General features: G+C 44.7%; 1 protein-coding gene across 10 annotated transcripts in view; it reads left to right on the top strand.

The window, feature by feature from the left end:
• The first annotated feature begins 5,722 nt into the window (after positions 1 to 5,722).
• ATP2B4 (ATPase plasma membrane Ca2+ transporting 4) overlaps positions 5,723 to 16,622 on the top strand; it is a 184,737-nt gene continuing 173,837 nt past the window's right edge. For 2 of the 10 annotated variants that reach the window (XM_061632243.1, XM_061632242.1), the window contains exon 1: positions 5,723 to 6,346. The gene's annotated coding sequence lies outside the window, so the exon portion shown is untranslated. Of the gene's footprint in view, positions 6,347 to 7,652; positions 7,777 to 7,842; positions 8,145 to 8,383; positions 8,404 to 8,663; positions 8,864 to 16,622 lie in introns of those variants that run through there. The other 8 variants (XM_061632235.1, XM_061632238.1, XM_061632236.1 and 5 more) reach the window with 7 other exon arrangements.

Raw genomic sequence — 16,622 nt, 5'->3', positions numbered from 1 at the left:
CTTCTTTCTATTATTTTTTTTACTTGGTTTAAATTGTTGCAGCAAAAGGAGATTTGTCAGATTGATCGGCTTTGGACAACTTCTGGGTGAGATATAGCTCTTCTCTGTTATTCACGAAATTAACAGCTTATCTCTGTTTCTGTCGCAAAAAGCTGTCCTGGAAGTGCATTCTAAAGATAATAAACAGAAGAGGGATTTCTATTCCTGATTTCTATTCCGAGGAATATTATATTGTCTGGGACTATTCTCTTTTTGGTCTATTTTATTTTGACGAATCTGCTTCTTCACGACGCCACTAACTGTTTTGATGCTGGGAACTAAATTTGTTTTGCATTCTTGAACATAGAGAGATAAGGCAGGTTGCTCTGTTTATACTGTGATGTCATCAAGCCTGGAATATTAACCCAATTGTTGCTGAAATAAGAAGTGGTTCTTCTTTATTTTTGTTTTGCTTTGTTTTCGTGGTTTTAAAAATGGCAATCAAGAAAGTGGCTGAGAATCTGGAAGTAACTATGTTTCAGAAAATAATGGATGAGATTGAGATAACGAAACAAACCCTGCGACAGGGTAGTAAGGAGCTGAAAATTGAACTGAGCAAAATGACGCAGGAGCTTAAAGAAATAGGGGATCCTGTGAGAGAGGAGGATGAGATCAGAGATGAGAAAAGAAAAAATAAAGGGAAGATACAAGCCCTGGAGATTGGAACAAATGTGGAATTGGAAAAAGATCTGGAGTTTATGGACTTTAGAAATAAAATCTACTGTTTGGAATTTAACGTTATCTCTGAAGAAATTAATGAAGATATTAGAGATAAAGTTATCAATGGCTTGGATAATCTTCTGGACTGGAATGATGTGATGGAGCTTGATATAGAGAAAATCTATGGAATTAACTGCAGCCATGTGACAATGGAAAAACTCTTAAGAGATGAGCCAGTGCATTTTGTAAAAAAGAAGAACACAGATATGACTTTACAACAGTATTTCAGCAACTTATTCAGAATGGATGGCAAGAAAATATTTGGGACAGAGGAAATTCCCATCAGACTCTTATTATATGATTATGGCTACAACAGCAAGATTATTATGGAATACTGATAATGGAAGATTGGACACTGAAATTACTGGACTTAACAGGACTATTGAAGATGGAAGATGGAACTAATAGGGATAATGGAATAATGGCTATTGAAATTATTGGACCTAACAGATTCTGATGAGATGGATTAATTGAAATGTTTATTTGGACTATGGTTATGACAATAAGATTATTATAATTATTAACGAGATGGATTAATTGACATGTTTATTTGGAGAAAAATTGATAGATATATTTCTTAAAGAATTGAAACCTCTCTTTGACTTTTTGTGGAAAGAATAAAGTAATGTTTATGAGATTTGATGATTAATTAAGATAACTACTGGAGGAAAGTGATTTTATAATATGATTTAAGAGACAGGATTGTTATATATTGTAGACCTATAACTGATTTGATATGTGACAAATGGGAAGTCAACATTTTATTTTTTTTTGTTTAATCATTTTTGTTTTGTTTTGTTTTTTGTCTTTGAATGTTTTATGATTTTGTTTTCTATGTTTTATGAAAATTTGAATAAAAATTATTGTAAAAAAAAAAAAAGAATGGGAGATCACTTTTGACCTACCCTAATGCGATCTGGAACCCACCCCCCCGCCCCGTGATTGCTATATACGTTAGGAGGAGAGCTGTCATCTAAAGGACATTGGGGAAGGGCTGGAGAAGGAATAGAATAATAAATAGCACTTTCAAGAGTTCAAAGTGCTTTCCATGCATTATCTGGTTGTAATTCTTAGACAACAATCTTGTAAATTGAGTTAAATTCCCCATATGGGGACACTGAGGCTGAGAGTGTGACTTGTCCAAGGCCATCCAATGTGTGAATGGCAAAGGCAAGATTCATACTGGGGATTTCCTGATTCAAAGCAAGTACACTACTACACGTGAAGAAACAATGGTGACTGAGGCTGTATATTATTTGTGCATTGGAATGGCAGGCATAGCTGGCCAAAAGCAGAAAAGGGGTTCTGGGGTGAGTTAAATGGAAAATGGACTGCCTTCAAGTTGATCCTGACTTATGGCGACCCTAAGCATAGGGTTTTCATGGTAAGCAGTATTCAGAGGGGGGCTACCATTGCCTCCCTCTGAGGCTAGTCTTCCCCAGCTGGCTAGGGCCTGCTCAGCTTGCCGTAGCTGCACAAGCCAGCCCCTTCCTTGTCTGCAACTGCCAGCTGGGGGCAACTGGGCTCCTTGGGACTATGCAGCTTGCCCACAGCTGCACATCTGGCAGGGCACGTAATCCTTGAGCCGCTCACTGTGGGGGTGATCTGCAGCTGGCCCTTTACACCCAGGAGACACAAGCGGGGATTTAAACTCACAGACTCTGGACTCCCAGCCAGGCTCTCCTCCCCACTGTGCTGTACCAGCTATGTTGGGGTGAGTTAAACTGATCTGTAATTTGTGCCTCCTGGTCATACAAACAGTAGTGTAGTGGCAAATTCAGAAGTGCAGGGTCCCTTCATGATAGTCACAGTCAGAGCTACAGCCCCTCCCCCCTTTTTTAATGCTGGGTTTTAAATGAGATCCTTGTTAATGCCTTCTCCCACAACAAGAGACATCCCTAGGAGCAAGCTACTGAGAGGAGTCTTCTGACAGTGCCACTGACACCCAGTGGCTGACTCACCTCCTTTCATGCTGATTGGCTCCCATCAGCGGAAAGGGCAAGGAAACATGTTAGAAGGCTCTTCTCAGTGGCTAATACACTCCCCTTTTATGCTGATTGGCTCTTAGGATGCTGGAGACATAGGGACCCTGTTGGGACCCTGCTCCCCCAAGAACCCCCAAGAACCTGAACGACTACACCCCTGCATACAAAAAAAAATATCACAGGCTTTATTTATAGGTATTTATTTAACAGCTCGTTTCAGTTTATAGCCAGCCCCATTCTGAAAGCTCAGGGTAACAACATCTCAACCTCTGTTCTCAGGCTCTTTTTTTAAGGCAAGGAGAATTGCTCCAGGCCTCACCCATGGAGGGGGACACATCAACACTTACAAGCAGTACACTTCTATTGAGCAAAAGTTGACATTGACACTGGGTACAGTAAGAAGAAAGCGGTGGGGCGGGGTGCGTGTTCAAATGAACATTCAGCACCTGGGCCTCTCAGCGTCGCCCAAGGAGCCTTGCTGTTCTGCTTTGTAGACCCTGATGTTGCTAAGGATTACTCTATGTGTGCTCTTGCTGTCTGAATGTGGCATATGGATGGTACTGAGAAAATGGGTCGTTTGGGTCTATACTGGAGAATGTGATGATACATAAGGAGATATATTGCCTCTTAGGGCTTGGATGACTCATGGAGTGGAAATGAAAGGACTTGTCTGTTGCTGGGTGGAGGACCTTTTTCAGCCAGAGGGCATCATTCCTTCACAGGCAATCTTTTGGGGGGCCACATACTAGTGGTGGGAATGGCCAGAGGCAAATGTGGGTGGGGCCCTGGTTATGAATCTTATCTTTGTTCAACAGCCTACATTCTAGCCATACAAAAACTAGAGGTTTATGCATACACGCCTCCATCCAGGCAAAAACACTCAAGGAAGGTGCAAAGCAGGGATATGTGCATGTATGGCCTGGGAAAGAGTCCCAAAAGTCAAATAGAGAGAGGGGGGTTTGCTTTGGCTCCCAGGCCTGAGTCCCCCACCCCTGACATAGGTGTTCTGCTGTGGTGATCTAGTTTCCCAGCAGGTGGGATTCAGACTGTTGCTTAACAGGTGGGAGGGGAAAGGTGGTAGAGAGGTTGATGCAGTGGAAATGCCCCAGCAAAAGCACCGGATTGGCTCTGCCAGTGCAGTTACACCACGCCCATCTCCCCACCTCTTCAACCCTTCTCTTCTCCCTCCCCATAAGCAACTGTGACCCATCTGCTAGGAAGCTAGCCTAGCACCTCCAACCTACTTGGAGAGCCACTTCTGCTTTCTACACAACAGCTGTCCTAGGTAATCAGCCAGGGCTGGCAGTGGGAAGGAAGCAACAGAAGCAGCTCCACCTTTATAGTTGCAGCTGCCATCACCACTCATGCACTCATCAGGTACCTTCTTTTTAGCTCTCTGCTGGTGGGTGGAGGGTGAACTGCAGGGTCCTGGGCTTTTGGCCCAACCACAGCTGCACCAGTATCCCCCCCAACCATTCCCAACCCTGCAACCTATGCTGTCTCTTACCTGAAGCTGAAAACCCTGGAGGCAAAGGTGATTAAAAAGAGCTATCTCACATCTTACCTTTTAGAAGATATACTTGAAACCATGGCTGGCCCTACCATTAGGCAGAATGAGGTGGCTGCTAGCAGCAGCAGATGCTGGGGGATCCGGGAACAACGGTGAGGTATTGGAGGACAGAGCTATGTCTAAATTTAACGATGTATTTATGTATCTGTTTTCAACTGCTTGGAGACCTTTTAGGTAACAAGCAACTAATACATTTAATAAATAAATTAACAATGCAGATGCATCACTTTATTTCTCTGCACTAGATGACTAGTAGCTGAATGTGTGGAAAAACAATGTGTTTGATGTGAGGAGATCTGTTTGTAATGTTATATTTGTGTTACCTGATGCACACATGCAAGCCATCGTTACTTGATGTTGTAGCCATCAAGTGATGGGCAAGCAAGTACCAGCTAGCCCTTATTTTCACATGTGTGTTAAACTTAAGATCAGCCACAAACATATGGCCCTACATTTGACTCTAGGATATGCCTCAGCACTACTGCATCATGCAAGGATAATCCTTTCTGAAAGGGAGGAATGCAAGGAACCCCTTTGCCTGGAGTTTTTTACCCATTACATTAACAGAAAGAGTACAGGTTGCCATAATTTTCAAAGCATGGAATTATGATTTAGTAGTGCATCCCAACTAAAACTAATTTGGTCAATTAGGGTGTTAAGTTTATGTGTGATTCAATAGTTTGTCTACAAAATGGAACCAAAACACTTACCTGCCTCCTAGAAGCATTCTGAGAAGAGGAAGAAAGGACTGAAGCCTGGCTGATGGGTGTTTTTCTCCAGCAATTGGGCCAATTGTTGCAGGTGGCTGGTCTACTTTACAGTGCAAGAGTAGTCAATCAATCAATCAATCATTTATTATTACGGTCAATGACCAGCACTGCAAGAATAGTTGTAAGGCTCACATTGCTGTTTCCAAAATATTGTAGAAATAATAAAACTTTTGCAACTTTTAAAAATATTGTTTTATGTTCTTAAATCACTTTTTACTGCAATCATATTTTATTTGCTGGCTAACTAAGTTAGATGGTCCGGCAAGCATGAACGGGGGGGGGGCGTGGGGAGAAGCAGAAGATCCTTTTTTTCTAAAGCTGCCTTTTCAAAAACAGCGGTGCTTAGTTATCGCCTGCAGCGTCGGCACATGCACAAACAAAAAAAGCAAACAGAACACAGCCCGGCATATCCAGTTCTCTCCATTCCCAGCTAGCACTCAACTGATCCTGTCCCGAGTTTTATCTCTCTGTCCTTGCATGCAGAGAGGGGTTATGTGAAAGCAAAACCCTCCGGCGATCTCCAGGGAACGCATCTCCCTTTCTCCCCCTTAAAATTACCAAGCCGGCAGGGCCTGGCCTGTTGAATGTGAAACTACCTTAAAGAGAGTCCCTCCTCCTGGTGAGTCTGGCAGGGCTAGGCAGTGGCGTTGCCATGACGAGCATTTTCTTAAGCTCTCTCTGCTCAGCGCAGGAGGGACTCAACTTGCAAACGGCTGGATTGAAAAAGGGAGGCAGGGGAGGGGGAGATCGCAGAGAGACCCACGTTTTTACAGATTCGTTACCCCTAGCCGCATAGATTTTTAAGAACCCTGAGCCTTAGTCAGGACAGGCCATTTCCCCACCTACCTCCGGCCTCTTGGCTTGCGCCAAACTTCGGAAAAAGCGAGAGAAAGGAACCGGCGGCAGGATCAGAAATCAAGCTTTCCAGGATTCCCCCCCCTCCTCCCAGACCTCCCCCCTCCTCCCCCCGTGGAAATCCAATGGGTTTTCCCAGTCTGTGGAAGACTTGCTTGCTGTGGCGGAGGGAAATCAGCAGGAGCAGCCGCAGCATATGAATTGCCTCGGTCGCACAAAGCCGTTGCTCTGCTCGCTCGCTTTGGACACGCTGTCGCGGGGACGGACGAGGAGGAGGTGGAGGCAGCAGCCGCTACGGCAGAACCGAAGCCGCAAACTTGGAGTGGCTGGGCGGGTGCTTTGTGTCAACTTGCTCCTCTGAAGGAAACCCTTCGCTGCTTCTCTTTTCCTGTGAGAAGGGCACAAAAGTAAGCCAGATCTTCTTTTTTTGCTCATGTTCAGGGGCTGGCGATGGGACTCCGCCACCCTCCTCTCTGGCTGAGGAACCAGGCAGAGAATGGAAAACTGTTGCAAACATTTTCCGTGCCTGCAGAACTGGTGCTTATTCTTGCAGGAAGCAAACTTGAGAGAAGAGGAGAAGGAGCACGGAGGCAGATTTGGGTGGGGTAAAGCGGAGTTTAGTTGAACCATCCCTGTAGCTGGGAATCTCAAGGCGACTAGAAGATATTTTTCTGAAATATTCTCCGCCCGGTTTCTCTCTCTTTCTCTCTCTGAACAGCCTTAAGGAGGGGAGTGTTTCAGAGTTTGTCTGGGTATAATTAGCTGTGGAAAATTCAGGGAGTTCATTGAGTCTAGTTAGTTGGTTTTGTTTTAATTTTTAAAGAAAGAGTATATAATTGTGCAAGGGAAAAGGGGAGAACTGATGGATTGTTGGTCCTGGCGTGTGTAGCTAGATGGTATGACTGAAGTTGAATGCCTGTTTGATGCTTTTTGCTTGCAACTGTAATATGGTTGCTCGATGGGTTTGGTGGCTTACTCATAGACAGCTTAAAAACAGATCAGAGATGAAGCAGAGTGCTGAATATCTCGTTTCCCAGCCTTTATTTTTATTTTTTCCCCTCGGATGTCGAAATTGAACTTTGAAAAAAATCCTTCTACCCTTGCTCGTTGCATGCAGAAATGTTGGCAGGGAGTATAACCGCGATAGGTTTATCTTGTTGAGTCGCCGTTTCAAGTCTACACCCCCAACATTACAACACTGCTCTGTTAGGAAAGGTGGTGGTTTAGACGGGGAGAAGAAAGGCTGAATTCCTTAAGCAAAGCGATTTTGCCAGTGGGGAGAGATGGATTCGGTCAACGGAACAGGGGGGGAGTAAAAGGAGAAAGAAAACGGGGGCGGGGGGGGGAAGTCTCGATATCTTGCTAGTAGCAAAACACGCGGCGTTAGGCGTGTGCACCATGGACTCTGCTGACACCGCGCTTCATGGATAGCGCCTTGTGCATCGGGAACCCAATGTAGAGCCCCTGGGTGGTATTTAGCCTATTTTTTAAAAAATAATAATAATGGGTGGTTGTGTGTATGGGGAGAGAACATAAGAAGAGCCTGCTGGATCAGGCCAGTGGCCCATCTAGTCCAGCATCCTGTTCTCACAGTGGCCAACCAGGTGCCTGGGGGAAGCCCGCAAGCAGGACCCGAGTGCAAGAACACTCTCCCCTCCTGAGGCTTCCGGCAACTGGTTTTCAGAAGCATGCTGCCTCTGACTAGGGTGGCACAGCACAGCCATCACGGCTAGTAGCCATTGATAGCCCTGTCCTTCATGAATTTGTCTAATCTTTTAAAGCCATCCAAGCTGGTGGCCATTACTGAAAGAAAGATAGTAAGCAAGCAGAGTGGGAGGTAAGTGCAGTTTATTATCCCGGAAAGAGTATTTAGCGTGCTGCGCTGTGTACAGCCTCCTGGGCATTAGCACAGTAACCTGATTATTTATCAGGTCGGGAGCACAATACTGGGTCTGTGTGTCACCGAGGAAGGCCGTTTAGACGCTGAGTTTGAAAAGGGGAGGCTCAGCCCCTCCTCCTTCTCCTTGTTTCGCGGCAGGGGCTCCTGTTCCGCGCTGACAAACGGACTGCTTGGAAGCCAGGCGGACAGATGCAGAAGAAGAGGGGGGGGGAGGAAGCTTGAAAAGTGCCAGCTAACCAGTCGCCTCCAAGGGGCGCGGCAGGACGGAGCCCAGCCGTCTTCTCCCTATGGAGGCCCTATTCGCGGTCAGTCCTAGCCAGGAAGTCTTTCAAGTGTTTGGCAACATGTGTTGCAAAGTGGGGCGTGCGGAGGAATGTTCTGCCACTGCGGAGATCTGCCGGGAAGAGGGGGGGCTTCCTGCGGGAGGGGGGAAGGCGGCGGCGGAAGGAGACTCCGAGCCCTCGCTGCGTGGGTTGGCCAAGGGCGACAGGAATGGATACCGCATGGTTCTGTCGAATCCCGCGCAGTGTTCGTAAAGGGCTGCAGCGGGCCTGCCTGCCTGAGGTGGGAGCAAGTTGGGGCGATTCCCGCGTAGCGGGGGTGAGGGGAGAGGAAGAAAATAGGAGAAAGGGCACGCTTGTGTAACTTGTTCTGCAGCTTAAATGAACCCGTACAGTCGGGGGAATGTGGTTTCCGCACCCATCCAATGCCCCAATCCACTCTTATGTGTCTCTCTCCCCTTCCCCCCGTTACTAATGCCACACAAACACACACGATAGCAGGAATTAATACCCCCCCTGTTCCCTACAATCTTGTATTTACAGCCACCTGGAGTCGAAAATCCACTTCTCCTTTTAGCTCGCGTTGGAGGAGGAGGGAAGGAGTAACACGATATTGTCCCACCCTTAATTTAACTCCCCTGATTTTGAGAGTTATGCAGTAATCCGCGTTAAGCAATCGTGAGTGCCTGTCCAAAAGACAAAGAGAAGCGGTATTCTTTGAGGCAACAGACAACAGGGGAAAGGTACATGTGTGTGTATTGTGTTAGGTAGTCATGCTTTTGATTTTCAAGTAGCATTCTCCTTCTGTGGCACGCAGGGGCTGTGATAGATTCAAAGTCCTCCCATGCTTCTTTATCTGGAGCTAGTGAGGCTGCTTTCAAACACATGGGGCAAAGATATGGGGCGGGGGCTTAGAAGCAATAGCAACATCCTGAAGTTACAATTTGAGAGATGATGTTCCCCAAACAAAAAGACCCAAGGTTGCAATCCTCTGCACACTTATCTAGATGAAAGTCCCATTTAACTCATTGGGGTTACTTCTGAGGAGACATGCATATTCATGTAATTAGATGCGGTGGGGGGGCGATGTCTTTCAATGGTATTTTCCTCACTCACCAGAGATCTCCCCTTTCTTTCACTCTTTCTCTCTCCCCCCCCAGCAGCTGACACCAGAGTAGCTGTGCAGAACTCCTGCAGTTTCACACAGGGACGCCAAATGGCTATAGCAGATGGAAGCACCCCCCTGCTCTCCCCCTTCCCCATTAACACCAAGGCAACTCTGTCTTGACTTTTTGCCAGTCTGCTGACAGGTGGGGGGAAAAGCACAACCTAATTTTTGGGGGGGGGGGCAGTGTGAATTGTTGCTGGGGAAGGGATAGCATGGGTAAAATTATTTTCCTTTCTCCCATTGCTGCCCTTCCCATTTTCCTTACATATATATGTGTGTGTGTGTCTGCCTGTCTCTGCAGCCATGATTCCCTCTCATGGGGAGAATCTGGAGCCCTCCAGAGATTGCTGGACATCAGCTCCCCTCATCCCTGCCCCTTAGACATGCCAACTGGAGCTGATGGGTATTGTATCTGGAGGGCCACAGGTTCTTCATCCATGGTCTCAGACCTATGTGCTGCATTTTAGTTGTGGGCTGCCTTTAATGAAGCCTAGAGAAGAGTTGCTCTACAACTTGATTTTGTTCAGCAGCAAAAGGCAATCTCCTTTCTCTTTAAACATGCTGCAAAAGGAGTTTTGAGTGGTCTCAGTTCAGCCTGGCACAAATGCAGGCTAGCTGACAGCTAATGCTTCAAATGGCGCAGCTCAGCCCTACCTAACACCACTCCCTGTGCAGGGAGGATAGAAGCCTGAAAGCAGCAGTGAGCATGTGTGCATGTACTGCAGAATGATAACAAGGAACTGCCTTCATATAGTGTCAGCTCCACAGTTGGTATATTCACCTTCCCCCCACCTGAGATCTTCCCCACCTGGGCTCTCTTGAGATCTTTCAGCTGGAGTTTCCAGGTACTGAACAAGGAGCCTCACACATTTCATTCTGTGTTGCGGAACTACAGCCCCTCCCAAGGTGGAATAGTAAGTCTGTGGCAAAGTTGGAGTGGGGTGGGCCAAGGATGGAAAAACAAAGGCTGTCACGTGCCAGTCTAGCATTAGAACAGTAATAATAAAAGGACATGACAAGTCAGAAATTCAGGACGAAGGTGCAATGACAGAGCTGGGAGGAGAGCCAAGAAAGGGCTGATTACTTGGATTACTTTGGATATTCAACCTGTAGCATGTTGGCTGCATTTAAGATTTGGAGGGAACTTGGGGTGCTGAAGATATTCTATGTGAGGGTCTCATTGTGAAGTATGACTCACAGCTGAATTGCAGCTGTTTTTACTGTAGGGCAATGTTGGTTGATTTTCTTTTCAGTGGAATTTTGATGTGCTTAAGTCATTTTACTTCCCTGTTTGCACCAACTGCCAGATTAAATGAGGAAAGGAGGAAAGCCCACAACACTAGGGTGACTAATATTTTGGCCCACGTCATCCATATACCTATGATTTGGAGAAAGAATGATCTCTTACTATCTTAATCAGTGCATTGGGTCTGAGCATTGTTGTGACATTGAGTATCTGGATTGAATCCCCATGTTCTGTAGAATAGCTTCTAAATTTAATCATGGTGTTTTCATTCACAGTGGAATGCAACAAAAACAAACAATCTTTTAAACGTTGTTATTTTTAGACATATATAAAGGTGTGAGATAGTAAACAGGGTTTAAGCAGTCTTCTACAAAACCCCTTGCAAGCCATTGGTGAGGATTTTTTTTAAATTTTGGCTAGTAAGAATGCTCAGGGACCAGATGACTGTTCTGTTGTGATTTCTTGCAGCCTGGCCCCGTGATTGTTCATATGATAGTATAGCAGCAAAAGCAGCAGGAGCTGTACTTCTCAGTAGAAATGGAAAGGCGTTCTGCATGTGCTCAGGCAGACTTTTATTGTATTTCACTGGCTAGTAGAAATAATTTATGACTACCAAGCTGGGACACAATATGTGGATCCCTGGATTTAAGTTTTATAGCAGAGCTATGCGCTGTGGGGCATTCACTGAAGTATAAGATGGCTTAGAAGTTAGAATTTCTAAGTCTCAGCAGAGCCAAGCACATGAAAACACAATAACAAGCTGTGTTTCCAGGACTGTGGTTGGCCACTGTGAGAACAGGGTGGTAGACTAGATGAGGTGAGTCAGTGGCCTTTTCATTTGTGGCTCCCATCTGTGGAATATACTCCCCAGTGAGGTCTGCCTTGTGCCTTCATTGACATCTTTTTGGCACCAGGTAAAAACGTATTTTCCCTCCATGCATTTGATAGACTCAGATGATGTTGTCTGTTATTAGTATGCTGCCAAAGCTTCCTGTGGCTGTATGGGGGTGTTTTATGGTTTTGTTTTTATAGTATGACTAGGGGAGCTCTGCCCCCCTACTTGCTTCACTAACCACCCCCAAATACACACATACACCAGGCACCCCCAAACACCCGAGGCACTCCAAACGCATGCGCACACACATGCCAGGCACTCCCAAACACACCCACAAGGACACATCCACAGGAACTCCAAAACACACACTTGCAAATGTGCTCCCACAGAAACTTGCAATTGCCCCCCAGACACCCTACTCCCCTTGCTAACCCCTCCTCACAATATCCCTCAATGCCTCTAGCTGTTGGTGCGCTCTGACTGCCTCCCTAGTGCTCCTCATCTGTTCCTGTACTGCATCATTGCTCCCTCCACTGCCCTGCACTGCCACTTTCCCCTCAACAAACTGTGCCACTGTGCAGCTCCATGTAGCATGCCTAGGCTGTTCACTTGGTTGCCCACCCCTACCAGCCATCCTTGCCGCCCTGCCACCTTGCCTTCACATGATGCTGCATGGCAGCATGATAGCTTAGGACAATATTATATAGTTAGATTAGATAGATACATGTTTTTGTTTTAACATTGTTGTAAGTCGCTTCAAGAGCTTCAGGTGTCAAGTGACTAATAGATCTAAATTATACAGCCATGAGAGTGGCTGTATACTATAGTCAGTAGGGATTTTTCGCATTCTACCATGTTAAATGAAAATACCCACACACACACACCTTTCTGGTGCTTTGTATAGTCCCACTTCAAAACAAAAACTTAAAGTCTTATACTGTTGGATTCAGAATCGCTCGCTCTACAACTCTGAAAGTTTTCTTGGTGATACACAACCCCCCCACGGAGAATCCACAGGTTAAAGTGAAAAATGGGAGAGAAAAAAACAAGAAGCCATTTGGACTTTTTTCTTGAGAAATTCGCATAATCTGTTGAAATTCATTAAAACTCGGCAATGACTGTAAGGTATCTCTAATCAAATCCCTGAGCTTGCCCCAAACACAGACTTTCATCTTCAATATTTTTAAAGTAAAAAAACGGCATGGTTTGTTTTTAATTAATAGATTAAAAAATGCATTACCGTGGGTGATAACGTCACTCAGGCGCAGTAGAAACCAGGAGTTACTTCGTTTCACTCCCCTCTCCCCTTCCAGTTACTTGGAGGAAGCAGGGGAGGTTTGCTCCTGTGATTGATGGGCAACAGACATGTGACTCACACTGGCCTTCTGCTGAGCGTGCTCTTCCCTCGTGCTCTGTGTGAGGAAGCACGAGAGAGAGGAAAAAAATGGCCGGTGGAGGGAGAAAGCCAGAGGGCAAGGATGACGGAGAACGCAGCAGCAGAATGGAGGTGAGTGACGGTGATGTGTGTGTTCCCATCCCTGCTGTCTCCCGCAGCCTGCTCTTTCCACTGGCTCAACTGCCCTGCCAGCCCCTATCCTCAAATGGGTTTATAAATGAGTTATTTTGAGATTGTATGAGACTCTTTGTTTGTAATACTTTAATCCTGAATCTAGCTCTTGGTTGTTAAATATATATCTATATATCTATATCACTCTTACTCTCTCTCTCCCCCTCACGCACACACACACACAAAATGCATAGGTTACATCAGCCCTGCAAAGTAGCCTAGTGTGGCTGTACAGATATTTGGGGGGGGGGCTGAGAGGGAGTTGTGTATGACAACCCTGAAGTGTAGTCCAGTGTTGTTCAGTCTCTTGGTTTTGTGTTTTTTCTTTTTCTTTTTTGAAAAGAACTTTTAAATTGACTGTAGCAGTAGCATTTATTTCTTTAATTTATTAAATTTATATCCCACTATTACTCCCAGAAGGAGCCCAGGGCAGCAATGAGTGGAGGGATCATTGCTTTCTCACTCATGGGAGAAAAATAGAGGCTTCTTGTGTTTGGATTGATGCTGGTGGTATAAATCCTTAAATGGGTTTATAAATGACAAACGCTCAAATACTTTTTGTTTGAAGTGTGTGTGGCTGTTTGACCTGTGCTCATAACATTGCTGTAGTTATTTTGAGATTTGATGCGACTCTTTGTTTTTAACACTTTAATCTTGAATTTAGCTCTTGGTTGTTTAATCTTAAATCTCTTTCACTCACTCACTCACTATCTGAAATTAGTCCTGTGTTGAAGCCCCCATTTGAAATTAGTGCTGTGTTGGTCACTTCTTTCCACTTTTGTGAAAGCCTTTGCTATATAGGGAAGAGGCATTTTCCTCTTCATCTTTTGCAGAAAACAGAAGGTCTTCATCGAACATTTGCAGGGGCATCAAACATTTGCAGTTAGTGTAATACCATATTACACTAATGAGGTGGCCAGGGGTTTTTTCTGTTTGTGACCAGTAGTGCAGTAGCAAATTAAAAAGTGCAGGGTCTCTTCATGATAGTCGCAGCCATGCCCCTCCTTCTTTTTTTGCTGCTGGGTTGAGAATAAGATCCTTTTTAATGCCTTCTCCTATAACAATAGATGTCCCTAGCTCAGTACTGACTGACAAGGTTTCAGATAAGGATCTCTCCCAGCCCTAATTGGAGATGCTGGATATTAAATGTGGGGACTTTTGCATGCAAAGCATGTTCTCTGCCACTAAGCCATGACCCTCTTGTAAAAGTAAAGGCATTCTTGATGGTAATATGACATTTAAAATACAGTGCTGAACTATTTCTGTTACTGCTAGTGCTAACTTGCACAGGATCCCATCTCTTACCTCCCGGATTAAAAAGCAGGGAAATTCACTAATAGGCAAAAACACCTTGCGGTTTAAGAATGTACCTATAGCCCACAGCTATTTCTATCAAACTTTAAAAGGCAGGGAAATTGGGCAGCTATAGTGAATGCACCAGGGGAGCAGGAGACCTGAACTCCTCTGTGAGATACTGGACTGCCCTACAAATTGGTCAAAATACAAACACCATTTGAGTTGGTCTTTCACAGTCCAATCCGCTTCCTGTGTAGCTTGGAAAAATTTGGTAACATGTGCCTCTCAGCATATGGTGAGTGGTGGCAACACCTGCAATCAGCCCAAAGAATAGAAAGAAGGCATGTTCTGTGTTGATCTTGTTTTAGCAGAGAGGAAGCAACATTATTAAGACAGTTGATATAGTTCAGATGGTCACTTTGAATATGTCTGATTTCCTTTGCAATTTTAGTGAAGTTTCCTATAGGAAATCATTTTCTTTTGTTTCTATTTCTGTGAATATGTGAAGTACAGCAACACTTTGCAAAGTTTACAGTAAAAAAAACTCCAAACATAATAATGGCACTGACTTCTGCAGAATAGGCTCCAGTGGACCTCAGGAGTGTGTCAGTTTGTATAAGATAAAACAGTGGGAGGTGAAATATATTCTAGCAAAATGCTAGGTGTGCTCTATGTTTTTAATTGACCATGCCCACCTTGCCTTAAATGAAGTGGTTTAAACATAGCAGGATGCAAACATGCATCCTCTTTTTCCCAACAGCTAGAGTCATTGCTGAAGGAGCAACAGATTGGAATAAGTCTGATTTTACATCAAACTACAGTTTTAGATCCCACTGTTAATGCACCCAAAATAGAAATAGAACAAAACCTCCAATTTGAAACACAAAAGGCTGTCTTCACTGTCATATGACACTGACCAATAAAAAGGCTTTGAAATTAATAAAAATAAATTTGACACAGACTTCTGGGATGAATAATGAGGAAAATAAAATTTTCTAGTTTAGATTCTCTGTAGAAACAGTAGTAACACAGAAAAGAGGCAAAGTAAGAAGAACACCAACAAACATACAAAAATATAATCCTCTATCTTTGGAGATGTCAGGTGTTGCCACCACTCACCATATGCTGAGAGGCACATGTTACCAAATTTTTCCAAGCTACACAGGAAGCGAATTGGACTGTGAAAGACCAACTCAAATGGTGTTTGCATTTTGACCAATTTGTAGGGCAATCCAATATCTCAGAGAGGAGTTCAGGTCTCCTGCTTCCCTGGTGCATTCACTATAGCTGCCCAATTTCCCTGCTTTTTAAAGTTTGATAGAAATAGCTGTGGGCTATAGGTACACTCTTAAACCGCAAGATTTTTTGCCTATTAGTGAATAATTATACAGCCACGAGAGTGGCTGTATACTATAGCCAGCGTGGGTTTTTCACATTCCGCAATGTTAAATTGAAAATACCCCCATGCCATTCTGATGCTTCCCATAAGCTCATTTCAAAACAAAACCTTACAAATTTATAGTTCTGAACTCAGAAACGCTTGCTTAACAACCCTCTCAATTTTCATGGCGATACACAAAACAGTCAGACAGAATAGAGAGTTCAAAGTCTAAAAAGAGAGGAAAAAACCCCAAAGCCCTTTTGGACTCTTTTCTCGTGAGAGTTCTCATAATCTGTTGAAATTCATTAAAAATCAGCCATATTCACAGAGTACCTGTAATCCTAATACTGACCTTGCCCCATACTCTGAGCTTCATCTTCTGCAGTTTAAAAGGTAAAAAAATACCTGGCTGATTTTTGATTTAATAAATTTTGGCTGGCAGCCTATGATAACGCGGGGCATGCTCAGTAAGAACCAAGTGTCAGAATTCTAAATGCCAGACTCACAGCTGCTGGGCTTGCCTAATCAGGGGGCCACACCCACACCAGACTTTGATTTCACTTGAGACAGTCATGGCTTCCCTCAGAGAATCCTGGGAAGTGTAGTTTGGGAAGGGTGCTGAGAGGAGATTGCTATTCTCCTGACAGAGGTCCACTGGCCAGAGTGGTTTAACAGTTAGTCGCTCTGACTGAAGCTCTGTGAGGGGAACAGGGCGTCTCCTAGCAACTCTCAGCACCCTTCACTAACTACACTTCCTAGGATTCTTTGAGAGAAGCCATGACTGTCCAAAGTGAAATAAAGGCCTGGTGTGGATGTGGCTAGGGAAAGCTTTGGTTGAAATTTGGGTGGGAGGCTATATGTGCCTGCTGTAGAATAAAAAGGTGGGGGAAAGCCTAAAAAAGAATAATACTGTTCACAATGTTTTCCTTTTGGAAAGGAAAGGGGCTTCCCTTTTGCCCAGTGCTCACCCACCCAATCTCCTCCCCTCCCTGCCCCTTCCCTGGGTCAG

Source organism: Rhineura floridana, chromosome 6 (assembly GCF_030035675.1).
Source record: "Rhineura floridana isolate rRhiFlo1 chromosome 6, rRhiFlo1.hap2, whole genome shotgun sequence".
In the NCBI taxonomy this organism is placed as follows: Eukaryota; Metazoa; Chordata; class Lepidosauria; order Squamata; family Rhineuridae; genus Rhineura; species Rhineura floridana.
The sequence above is the reverse complement of the archived record's forward strand: the minus strand, read 5'-3'. Positions and strand labels throughout refer to the sequence as shown.